The 12,075-nt window shown below is 43.2% G+C and overlaps 1 protein-coding gene across 7 annotated transcripts in view; it reads right to left on the reverse strand.

The window, feature by feature from the left end:
* Window positions 1–12,075, reverse strand: part of CPEB3 (cytoplasmic polyadenylation element binding protein 3) — a 159,738-nt gene that overhangs the window by 43,279 nt on the left and 104,384 nt on the right. The window lies entirely within an intron of this gene.

Here is a 12,075-nt window from a genome sequence, read left to right on the forward strand (position 1 = left end):
GTAAATGAAACTCAAAGTGTCATTAAAAATTCATCTCATTTCGCTTTGGCGAATTCTTACTAAAATCTAAGAACTTGAAGTGCGACCCAGGGAAGCAACAGTCACTGAGGACCTCATGTGTCGGGCACTGTATTAGCGGCTCAAAGACCTTGCCTGGCTTAATTCCCATAATTACTCAGGGGAGCGAGTTCAGAACGTTTCTATGGAATAGGTTTGGCCATCTTTAATGACAGCAGGCAGATGCACCATTGGTCTCACAACTGCCAGACAGGAACCAAACATCCCCTGCCCTGCAACTTCCACCAACCTTTAGGCTTGACACCTGTTACAACAAGGATGTGCCCCGAAAACATAAGCTAAGGGAGAGAAGCCAGGCACCAAATATCACCTACCGTATGGCTCCATCTATATGGAATGTCCAGAATAGGCAGATCTATAGTGGCAAAAAACAGATTAGTGGTTGCCTAGGGCGGAGACGGTGGAGGGAACAGGTATAGTGTTTCCTTGGGGCATGATGAAAATTTTCTAAAATTGATTGTGGTATTGATTGCCTAACTCTGTGAACATACTGGAAACCACTGAACTGTACATTTTAAATGGGTGAACTGTGAATTATATCTTAACAAAAGTCATCCAAAAAAATAAAAAAGCCCAAAAGCCCAACAATAACCTAGGGTGTCTTTACACATTATGTCTGATGTGATGATCTGTTTCTTCAAGGATACTCTCGTCTCATGGCCGAGTACATGCTCTGTAAAGGTGGACGCTGGCTGCAGGATGTCCATGGACGCAGCCAGCTTTGTTTATTAGCTCAGTTCACTAAAATTTACTGAGCAGCTGTTACAAGCAAGACACAACCTATGGATTATGAGAAAATTGAGATGAACGAGACTAGGTTTCTGCGGCCAAGAGACTCACGTGGTAGAAGACACAGACTTTTAGACAATTAACCACTCGCTACAAAGCTGAGGGAGGGAAGTGGGGACGAAAAGTGCCACGGGCGCCCAGACGAGCAAGGTCTGTGACTTGAGAGAATCAGCAAAGACTTCAAAGGGGCCAGCTCTGGCACTTGCTGCCCCACTGGCATGCATGACTGGCAGCTGAGCAAAGGCCCATCATGAGCTAGTCTAAGCCTGAACCTTCAGCCCTTCAGCCTCTCCACAATCCCTCTAGTTTTGCTAAGTCTCTCAGCTGTCACCTCCACTCGCAGTCCTGCTCCTGACCTCAAAGGACGCCATCACCAGTATAGGTCTCTGGAGCACTGTGTGCCAGGATGATGTAAGTGGTGAAGAAGGATAAGAACCCCTGTATTGAGAAGCTTCTCACACATCAAACAAAGATGCTAATCGACTGGCCTAGAAGCAAAGCTCTCTTGGAGGCCTGAGCAGCACGTAATGACAGTGACAGTGGGCAATGAATAACGAGTCTTCTTTTTTTTAACCTTTCCCCCAACTCCTCATCTACTAGAGACAGCATCCAAGCAAAGATAGTAGGAAAAAAAATCAACCACTCTCCAACACACCAAGAGTGGCCAATGCAACAGGCAGAAGCACGCGGGGGAAAGTGCCAAGCTCACAGGAGTGGGTGTGGAGCTATAAGAGGGAGGCCGCCTACCCGGCAGGACCCAGAGCTGTTTTCTGGGCTTTACTCTCAGGCTTAGATGGGTCAAAGGATTCAGCACGTGGCCAGGCAAGAAAAATAAAACCTAACTGCAAAACTAGAAAGGATAATACATCATTTCTTCATACTCTGTCTCTTTTGGAAATAGCATCAAATGATTACCACGCCCCAGGGAGTCTATTAAAACTTCGGTGTTTTCATTTAACGTGAGAACATTAATTACACTGGGCAAAGAGAATATTTGAGATCGGTGAGTTAAAAAATGCAAATGTCACAAAAAGGAGGTCTTAGCACGTCCTCTCTAACCTCACCAGGTTAAATCCTGGTACGGATCTTCCACAAAAGTCCCGAGAGGCATACTGGATGTCTCGTTCTCAGAGAGGACCCCGCCTGTGCACAGTATGCGCTGCGGGGCATGCTCAGTGCGCTGGGGCTTCCTTCAGCTCCTCCCCTCGGCAAGGTCACCAGGCTGGCCGCGCCCTTCCTGTACGTCGCCGCCCACCTTCTACCACCTTCCACTTCAAATCCTGCACTGCGTTCAACTTGAGCATCGGAGGAGAGCAAGGTTGTCTCCCCCTAGGGTAGCTACCAAGAAAGCACGCAGATTTTCACTCAGGCCTCTCTCACAGCCGTAAATGTCAGTACTTGCAAGAGACAGAGTAAAAACAACTGGGAGTCACAAGTAAAAGCCTGCTACAAATATTATTACCAAGAAAAATGTCTACAAACAACTTCTCTCCCTTGCCCAGGGAATGGACCAGAATACTCCAGCAATTTCTTTGGAATGGCTCTTTCACAACAAATCATCTTTACTCTCTGATCAGAAAGCTGCCACTCTCAATAATGACAATAATCTCTCAGCATCACAGACAAGGGGTGTGACTCAGGTCCAACCATTTCCTTCAAGCCTACTTCCTACCTCAGGCCTTCCAACCCAAACAAAATTCACCAGAAACACCAAATCACCCATGAAAACAAGTTTATCATACGTTCATCTTCTAAATACCTTTCTGATACCTCAGGGTCAACCAAACCCAGATGACAACAGAAATCAGAGAATTTTTAAAAAATCAGGAAGGAAGAATTCTTCAAACACGTTTCCCTTTTGAGCTTCAGAAATTCAAAGTCAAAGTAAACAAAGCAGAAAAAGATCCCTTCAAGAATAACAAGGTCAGCGCGAGACGGAAGTTAAATCAATGACTGACTAAAAGGCATATCCCCCATGGCACTGCAGAAGGCGTTCTGGACTAGGAGTCAGAAGGTCTGGATTTGGGCCCTAGTCCTGACACTTACTAGCTGTGTGGTCCTAACAGCGAATAGCTAACACTTACTGATCATTTACTATGCACCAGGCACTATTTCTCAGTGCCGAACGTGTATTAACTCCTTTCATCGTCACACAGTCCCTGTGAGATGGGCACTATTTTAAATTCCATTTTCCAGTTAAAGAAACTACACAGAGCGATTAAGAGACTTGTTTGAAGTTAACCAATAAGTGGTAGAATCGTGAACTTGAATGTTTACTTAAAGTTTCCGAGTCTTGGCTCTTTTTCTCTGTAAAAGGAAGAGACTAGGTACTTGTCCTGGTTATCTTACAGAGATGTAGACTGTGAGGTAATAGATGCACAGTGCTCTGTCAACTAGGCTGAGCATGCCACTGTCAGTTTTTCTTTCACTGCATTTTCAGTTATTGTGATATGTAAAACTTGAGTTTTGCGTATGGTCTCATTCTAAAAATTAGAGTTCAAATGAATGAGATACACTTTCTACTTTGCATTTGCAAGCATTTGGTGAATAAAGGGACATAGTCTAGATACTAAAGAAAAACTTAAAGTTTCCTGAATGACAGGCTGAATATAACTGTAAACAAATAATGAAATGACTGAACATTTGCTTTCATATACCACTAGCCATTGCCACCAGGAGAGAGAACTATCAGATGTGGTATTATTTGCTGATTTTTACACATTCTTTAAGTAAAAGTCTATTATACCTATAAATCAAGCTCTTCAAACTGTCAATATGATGGCAGGTTCTTCTATTAGTTTGAAAGGCATTTTAAAAACTTGGCCAAAAAATTATAAACTTCCTCCGTTCTCTCTTGCCCTCTGAGCCAACGAGAAATAACAGGATTCTAAACCTCGAGCTTCAGAAATGGCGACCTTGTTACCCAAGTACCTAAGAAGTCTGAGAGGGATTCACAGACGTGCTGAGCTGCGGGAGGCCTCCGCCCCAGCCAGTCTGTGGGTGGAAATACAGGCTCCGGGGGAAGCAGCAGGATCCCTTGGCACAGTCACCGTCACCACCCTGGGTAATGGGCAGAGTGGGTGGCAGGCCACTGCCTGCTTTCCCACTGGTGCCAAACAGGCTGGGGAGTAGGGAGGAAAGGCAGAATAGGGAGGGATTCTGGACGAGCCTGAGCTGACCAATGTGCTCCTCCGGGGTAAAAAGGTACAGGGTTGGGGGGAGAGGGGCAGTGGACTTCATTGGGGTAATTCCATGATATCTGGGCCAGGTTTTGAAGGATACATTTAATTAAAATATTTTCTTCTCTTAATACCTGAGAACACATTAAGTATAACAACCTCCAAAATGTTCTTGGCTACCTTTCGAACACAAAGTTTCCTAAGCTCTTAAGTACATCATTTTTAGGTTATAATTTTAATACCTGATCCCTAGTACCAACAACAATCGCCACCACAAATGCCAGTTACTAAGTGCTTACAATGCGCGAGGCACTTTGCTAATTAATAACCGCTTTCCCTCGCAGTCATTCTTTGAGGTAAACACAGTTGTCATTACCACCGTTTTACAGATGAGGAAACTGAAGCTCTGAGAGGCTACGCGACATCTCAGATTAAATCCTAGAGATTAAATGTGGGATTGGAACTTAGGGCAGCGTCCAGAGTCCTCAGTCTTCTAACCTACACTGTCTCAGCTAAAAATGATGAGATAGAATGTTCGTATCACTAGCAAATAAGTACTTGTCTATTGTCACCTTTGTAACAGTGATCATTTGACAGTGGTTTAGTGGCAGGAAGTGGTCGCCTGTGCTTTTGCCCTAAGAACTATGTAGATATATTTGCTCCAAAGCCCACAAAACTATATTAAGAAGAGCTGAAATGATGAATTTCACAATAATCAGAAGTTCGGATTTAGCTTTAAGTCAATCAAATTTTCCTGTTCAGTAAAGATGCTTATTGGTTTTCAATGTATTTTTATGTTGTATACTTAGAATTAATGCTCTTGAGGGAGTTAAAGAGCAGATCTCACTGAAGTAAATAAGATTATAATAAAATGAACATCACTATCACACTAATTATCAACTTGAGCAAGAATCTTCAATGGATGCTAAAACCACTGGGTAAATCTGGGAGGGGATACAACAGATTCATACAATCTTAAGGTATCAAAGAGTAATCAGTATTTGCAAAGGGAGAAAGAGCTGCTTTTACAGTGGAGGAATCTGGCAAACAACACCTTAACAAAATGATCACACTTAGTGTCACCAAACATAGGGCAAACTCTGCCTCCTGCATTATGTCCTCAGCACAGCACGTCATCCACACAGTCTCTCTGCTAACAGTGTTTCACCTGAATCTCATTATGAGGAAACAAACTGTCATTTCAAATTAAGTGGTATTCTATAAAACATCCAGCACAAACTCTGCAAACGATACAAAAGACAAAAAGTCTAGGAAACTGTCTAAATTAAAGGAGAGTGAAGAGACATGACAACTAAACCTAAGGCTAGACTTTGACTGGATCCTAAAAAAAAAAAAAAGCAATAAAACCCAGCTCTCAATGACATTACTAGAACAGCCTGGATACTTCTTGCTCTCAGAAGACATATGATAAAGCATTAGGAGCAAGGAGGCTTGAGGGCTACAACTTGCTCTTAAATGGTACCTCAAAATATACAAACGTACATATACACATACTGACAGAAACAAAGAGAAGGCAGACGTGGCAAAATGCTAACAACTGGCGAGTCTAGAGGAAGGTGATGTACGTGTTCACTGTACCATTCTTATAACTTTTTGTAGGTTTTGAAATTTTTCAAAATAAAAACTTGTGGAAAGAAATTAAAACCACAAGGCCTTTCCAGAGAAGGAGGTAATGTAATCTCCCATTCTCTGAAGAGTTTGTGATCTTTTGAAAGATCTGCTAGTTCTTAAAATCAGCTAATGCTTTTAGTGATTTCTATGTTTCAAGCATTGACCACAGTGGAAAAACCATTCCAGCTTGCAGAGCTGTGCCCTGAGCTATGGCTGCATTCACGAAACGGTGACTGACCAAGGCAGGGCCAGTTTCTTACAGCGTGAGATCAGCCCCAGGAGCAAGGATTCAAGGTCTGGATCTCTCCCTGCACAGAATCCAGGCTCCCTGATTTCCTGTGACCTTCCTAGAGAGACCTGAAGGGCACCTCTCCAGCCAGAGCTGCATGAGTTCAGACCTTTTTTGGCACAGGGAAGTCTGTTCCAAACATTCTCCCTGACCTTGGCTTTCAGGTCAGAGGACTTACCTGGTTTGCCTCAGGAGTCTTTGTCTTTGGATCCATTTCAATAGAACCAAAATTGTTTAGGAGATACACAGCATGATACTAGCTACATGAAGCCACAAAGATGAATATGCCAAGGAAAAACCCTGCCCTGGAAAAACTCAGCTTGTAAATATGTGACTAAGAAAATAGGAAAGGGCGAGGTTGGGTTATGTCCTATAGGACACTGGTGAGAGATACATGGAGCAGAGGAGTCCAAACATCAGGGAAAGCCATAGAGCAAAGACCATATCCGGCTGGAGGATAAGTACTTTTCTAGTAAGGAAGGGCATTCCAAGTTCAGGAAAGAGCACAGGCCAAGGCTTGGAAGGGTCAAAGGGTCAGATCATTTGGAAAACAGTGAGTAGAGTTCACAGAGCTCATCAGTTAGAGTACAGGTGGGCGGGGAGAGATGAAACAGCTCATCGGTTTCCCGCCTGCTGCCTGGAAAACACGGTAGGTCTCCGAACTGGATCCCTTCTTCACTCTCCTCTTAGATAAGAACATCAGATCTCCAAGAATAACCGAACACTTCCTATGCACCCTAGGCACTGCAGGGGAATACTGACATGAGCAAGCCCTTGTTATCAAGAAATTTATAAACCAGTCCATGAATAATAAGTACACAGAGAATGCTAACCCAGGAACAATGCATTAAGGACCCTTAGAGGTATTTCCTAAAACGTATCTTCAAAAGTTGGACTTCATAGAAGGAAGACAGATCTTTCAGTGAAGACGTGGACAGAGAAATCAGGGGAGACTTTCTGTTGGTGGTGGCATAGGAGCCAGCTCTTAATGGTTTGACACAGGTGAAAAAATGGAGGACATTCCAAGGGAAGGATTTAGCCTAAGTTAAGATGTAGAGATGACTCAGCAGGTATGTCCATGGGTTCCTAAACATTCCCTCTGGGTTCAGAACCAACCTATTTCTTTGACTATATTTACCACATAGGGCTGAGGCTCAAATGTTTTGGTTCTAGCCTGTTTTGTGTTTTCTATTACACTAGCAACTGTTTCTTGTGGGCTTGTGGTTTGGCAGGCGGAGGCAGGGAAGGTGCAAATGGACAAGAAAACAAGTCTGATGGGTAGAACCACCTCAGAGTCAAAAACTGGCAGTCTGCTCCCTGTGTTCTCAGTAAAGTCCTGCAGCCCAGTGCCGTGACCCAGGGCATCTGGGCTTAAAGTCGGCTCTGTTTATGTAACCACACATTCCCTATATAAAGAGGTCCTTGTGAGGTCTGCCAACCTGTCAGTTCTGGTCACGGTCAGTTCCAACAATCACCTGACCAAGAAAACTGAGACCAGACTAGGGATGTGGGCAGGAACTGGTCAAACCGGTTGGGCAGTTTATTTTTAGTGAACATCACATTTTCATCAGGGGGAAGGACACTAATATTATTTGACACCTATTAAGCCTGTGCTGGTGCATATGTACACTGTCTTACATAATCCTTTGAATATCTCAGTGAGTAGTATTAACTTGGATAAGTAAACTGAGGTTCAGAGATTAAATAACTTGCTCAAGGTCATACAGCTAGTAACTGCTAATGTCCACGTCAGAGGCCACAAATATCTAGTTCTTGCCCCACTGCATGATGCCCTGCCTCATTCAGCATCAGACAGTTGGCAAATTCTAAATTTTAACCCGGTAGACACTTGCCTGCTGATGACGCTTTAATCCGGCCCTGTATATATATTGCCTGAACTTTGACAATTGAATTCCTCCTTCTCCTAGCAGTTTAATACTCTTCTGACGAGTTCTTAATGCTGCTGCCGATGGGTTTCCTCTGTGCCACCATCTCCTCTTCTCAAGACTAAGGCTATCCATTCTATTTTGAAAGACAGCCCAAGTCTTTGTTCTCAGCTTTCAAAATTTTTCACCAGGTCCTCTCAGTCAGCTTCCCATTGGGAACTCTTTCAAATGACATATCCTCTGTTGGTCTCACTTGCTCAGAGCCTCACCCCTATGCAATTCCTGTCAGCAAGTCCTGTCCCGAGCTACACCTCTTCTGAAACATTCTCTCCGCCTCAGCCTACCAAATGTGCACCTGCCGCTTCAGTGCCTGAAATTTACTCTCTTCCAGAGAAAGTTCTCATAGGGGGTGGTTTTGGCTTCTCTGAACTAAAAGCATCCCCCGCTTTCCAGCGTCTCTGCCTGGGCAGGGCACAGATACTGCTGTGACGGAATACAAGATGTCTCTGTTATTCACATGGCTGCTCAGGCTTTGTCCTGTGGCCTGAACATTCTTACTGCCCACTTCTTTCTCTACAGTCCCCAAAACTATCAATGCTTTGAAATCAAAGACTAACTCTTACTAACTCTTCACCTTTAATACAACGCAAAAGAGATAGGTGTTAAATAGAACAGTTTAAACTGAGGCTGTGCTAAGCTTTTAAAAGAATCAATAGAATGCGGCTCCATCTGTCAAAACAGGACAAAACAGAGCAAGAAGCCCACTCTTGCTGCTCTGAAATGCAGTTTCCATGTTTTCACAAGAAAATCCATCCTGAGAACGAAAGCGTCAATCAAATAAATATTAAAATAAAGGATTCATAATCCACCAAAGAGTATGAGTACTGTAAGCCAGTACCTGTGTCTTTAAAAAGAAAAAGGACAAAGTATTACTCAAAAGCTTACAAACTGCAAAAGGTTAAGCACAGACTAAAGCTCCACTAGGTTCCCAACTTGATCAGAAGGTGGAAAAACTTGGAATCTGGGCCTAAAACAACACTGACATTTCCATTCAAGCTATGCTACAGAGAAAAAAAAAACATGTGAAGCTTGAAAACTTTCCAAAGCCAGATTTAGACAAACTCAAGGAAAAAGAAATAGATGCTGTGAACCCAGCCCACTGCAGCGTCATAATGACCTATTTTGCCCATTTCAAATACAACCCTCTTTCCTGTTCTTCCAACAGCATCCCAAGCCTTAGCTAAGGTCAGCTCAAAGTCAGTCTGAATCCCACGTGGCCTGGCTTATGCCAGGTTCACAAACCACGCTGGTATTGTATAAACTTCCACAACTGCATGACCTTGCTCACAAGGACTAGCAGTCAAGTCAGCCCAGCCAGTGCAAAGGAAATAACATGATCATCAGGAAAGAGAGCCACTGAGAAGTACACACTTTCCTCAAGGTAGGCGGGCATCATCAGAGTGTAAGGCATAGGTCACTCTTGCATAATATGTGTCTCTGTTACTGTTCCCCGTCACCTGGCTGTGCACATGAACTGCTGGAGCTGACGCCGGTTTCCTTCTGGGCTGAGGATGACAGCCTTGTTCATTTTGCTGCCAGCATCGCCGACTTCTGAACACAGTTTCACAGCCACGTGGCCAACTGCCTGTCCAACATCTGCAGCAGGCTGCTGTCCTTGCCTTGGCCCCAGCGGCCTCTGCCAACAGCGGCAGTGCAGCTGTGCTCACGGCCCAGAAGATGCCAACTCCTCTCCCTGGCCCCAGACCCACCACAAGAGGTGAGACTGTTGGCAGAATCAGGAGTAGCTGCTTAGTGCAGAAGCAGAGGTGGAAGCTCAGAGCAGGCAGACATTTTTTCGTAGCTCAGTGATAGCCACTTTGGATATAGGCTGTTTTTCAACGAGGCAATGAGGGAGGTTATGCTAAACACATCTATCATCATAAAAGCTTGCTCTGCCCAGCTTATCTTCCGAGCTGCCACATTCCCAGCCCCATGCTCAAGGAAGTGGAACTAAGCTGGGTTTTTTGGTTTTTTTAATTAAACAGTCAAGGATTCTAAGGCCACTGTTGTTAGGATGGACCATGTCACATCTAGGGGTTAAAAGATGAACCAAGCCAATCGAATTCTCTCCTTCTGTAATTCAGTAGAATTATGAAAGCAGTTTACCTGCTAGAAGCACAGAGCTGAGTCATGATAATGGTGGAACACGACAGTGAAGAATTAACAGCTCCCACTGTTCGAATCCCCACAGCCTGCCACCCCCAGGCACAGTCTCCATGACACCTGGCTCCTATTTAGGGACTTTCCTTGTCACTCATAACCACATCCCTGATTTGAAGTAGCACAAGAGAACTCACTGATCCTTGTAGTCAAATTCTACTACTAAGCAGTGCACTCATGTCCAGAAATGGTGTGGCATCGCCCAAGAGGCAGAACCCCAAGGTTAAGCCACAGCTAAAGGGCAGCTCAGACCAACAGCCTCAATCTAACCCAGGTCTTTGGAAATAGCTACGTGAATATGGCCAACAGAACAGAAGAATTCAGGGAGAAGCCAAGGACCACTTTCACTTTTAAATACCTGTGAAAGTGTACCATGTGTCATAGAACTTATATTGCTAAGTTTTATATAAAACCCAGCCTTGTAAATAACAGCATAACTTATCAGTTTATATAGTTTAAACCTATCTTCCATTTCCACAAATGATAAACTTTCCCACAAATGATAAACACTAGAAAAACAAACAGAAAAAACTATTTCCTTTATAATTCACCAGGTAAAAATAATATGAACTATTGGCCTGCCAGGTTCAAGCCTATCTAATAAGATCTATGTGCTCTTATGAAAAGACACTTCATGTCTTTGAGTCTCAGTTTTTTAAAAAAAAAGGTTGTATTAGAATGAGACTTTCATTACGGAACTTTCTAGCTCTAAAATTTGATGGGCTCTACTCTGCAAACAAGTAATGAACTCATCATCTGCAAAGATAAAATTCATCCACTTAACAGATATCTGAGGGCGAGCCACTGAGGCAGGTGTGCAAGGTGCTGAGTGCAGAACAGTGAGCAAAACATAAAAATCTCTGCGCTCATAAAACTTACATTCCAACTTGGAAAACTGACAGAAAAACACATACAATTTTTTTTTTAGGTCATGATACGTACTTTGAGAAAAAATAAAATGAGAGTAGGAGAAATAGAGAGCAAGAGGGCAGAGGGGCTACTATGTTAGACAAGAAAGTCAGAAAAGATTCTCTGCTAAGGTGACATTTGAGCAGGAGTCTGTCAAAGGGAAGAGATAAGCAGCCCATTCAGAAATTTGGGGGAAGCTGGCTTCAGACAAAAGGAAGTACTAAGGCCCTGAGATGCTTTAGTTTACCTCAAGGAATAGCAAAGAAGTCAGTGTGGCCAGGGAAGGGAAGGCAGAGAACGATACGACATGACGTCAAATAACACCCAACATTCAAGAGATGAGACCCAAGAGAAAAAGATTTAAACGCTTTAAGTACAAGATTCATATCACTGTGGTTCCTGGTTTCTACAGAAGTCCATTTATTCCAAACCCACAGGCAAAAAGGTAAGTCCGCAACTGCAGTGTACCATTTATCTGACTTGGAACTAAGCAAAAAAATGCACTGCAGATGTCCAAATTAGCATAAACTTCATAAAGAAAATTGCTTTGGGAAGCCATGTGATAGCAAATCCGGAGTCATTAAGATTTTCATTTCTTTTAACTCTGGTTAAGCTTGTGCTGCAAATTTATCCCAAAGAAAATCCTATGAAAGAAAAACCATACACAGGGATATATTAACAGAAGCATTATTTATAATAGCCTACATGACCAACAAGCAAGTAAACTGTGGTGGAACAATGGGTTAGGCAGTCACTTAAAAAATATAAAAATTAAGCAGAAACATGGGAGAAAAGAGAACACAAAACTGTATCTCTGCTATTATTAACCCCCAAGAAAAAAAAGATACATATGAATATAGACTAGAGGAAAACAAAAATGATGACGGTTGGCTCTGTTAGGGAGGCAGGATTACTCTTACTGCTTATGAAAACACTTGCTCACTGCAAACCAGATTGCTCTGTACTGATTTTACTACTTCATTACAATATTAAGGCCTAGAATTAGGATAACAATAGAAATGACTGTGATTGTGTACTTGACAAGAGGGCCACACGCATCTCTAGTCCACGAAGGACTCCTCAGTGACCCTGT

This window comes from Vicugna pacos, chromosome 11 (genome assembly GCF_048564905.1).
Source record: "Vicugna pacos chromosome 11, VicPac4, whole genome shotgun sequence".
NCBI lineage: Eukaryota > Metazoa > Chordata > Mammalia > Artiodactyla > Camelidae > Vicugna > Vicugna pacos.